The sequence below is a fragment of the Ascaphus truei genome, chromosome 18 (assembly GCF_040206685.1).
Source record: "Ascaphus truei isolate aAscTru1 chromosome 18, aAscTru1.hap1, whole genome shotgun sequence".
Classification (NCBI taxonomy): Eukaryota; Metazoa; Chordata; class Amphibia; order Anura; family Ascaphidae; genus Ascaphus; species Ascaphus truei.
The window spans coordinates 1,824,363-1,825,001 of NC_134500.1; the positions used below are offsets into that span (position 1 = coordinate 1,824,363).

The 639-nt window shown below is 62.4% G+C and overlaps 1 protein-coding gene across 1 annotated transcript in view; it reads right to left on the reverse strand.

The window, feature by feature from the left end:
• Positions 1-300, reverse strand: part of ABHD2 (abhydrolase domain containing 2, acylglycerol lipase) — a 34,022-nt gene extending 33,722 nt beyond the window's left edge. The window contains exon 1 of the mRNA XM_075575180.1: positions 145-300. The gene's annotated coding sequence lies outside the window, so the exon portion shown is untranslated. The remainder of the gene's footprint in view (positions 1-144) is intronic.
• Between the last annotated feature and the right edge of the window lie 339 nt (positions 301-639).

Sequence of the window (639 nt, forward strand, 5' to 3'; positions counted from 1 at the left end):
CGGAGGCCTCGGGGTGATAACAGCAGAACTTCCTACAGAGAGGTCTCCCCATGTAAACAAGCCCGGACACGCCAGGTAACCATGACAACACACACCAACATCATGCATGTTACATGGAGACAGACAGACTGTGTAGCCGCTCACCTCCCCGCTTCCTCCCGCGGAGACACACACAGGGGCTCGGCCGGTACCCAGGCCGTGTAACTGCACGGTCTCCCGCTCACCGCACTCTCCTTCCGCGGACATACACACCGCCGCGATAACACATCTCCCGCCTCCCCGTACCCTGGCAACCCGGGCGCCTCGGCCCCACCCACCGCTGCGCAGCGCTCTAGCGCCATTGGAGGAGAGCGTTGTCAATCACCTTCCTCTTGTTATGATTGGCGCCAGCGCAGCCCCCGCTGGGCCGAACCTCCCGCTGGCTCGTCACTAAGGCGCCGTGAGTCACCCGGCGTCTCCCCGGCGCTGCTCAGTGACTGGTTGGACTTCCTGTCACTCAAACATTTGCTTAAGCCCTATTGGTCAGGATGGGATATGCAGACGGGGCCTGGTGCAGGAGTCTGTCAGTGGCTGGTGTTTACTCTCACACAGATTCCCGGGGTCCTAGGGCCGGGACTGGGGGTCCCAGGGGTGCAGCCC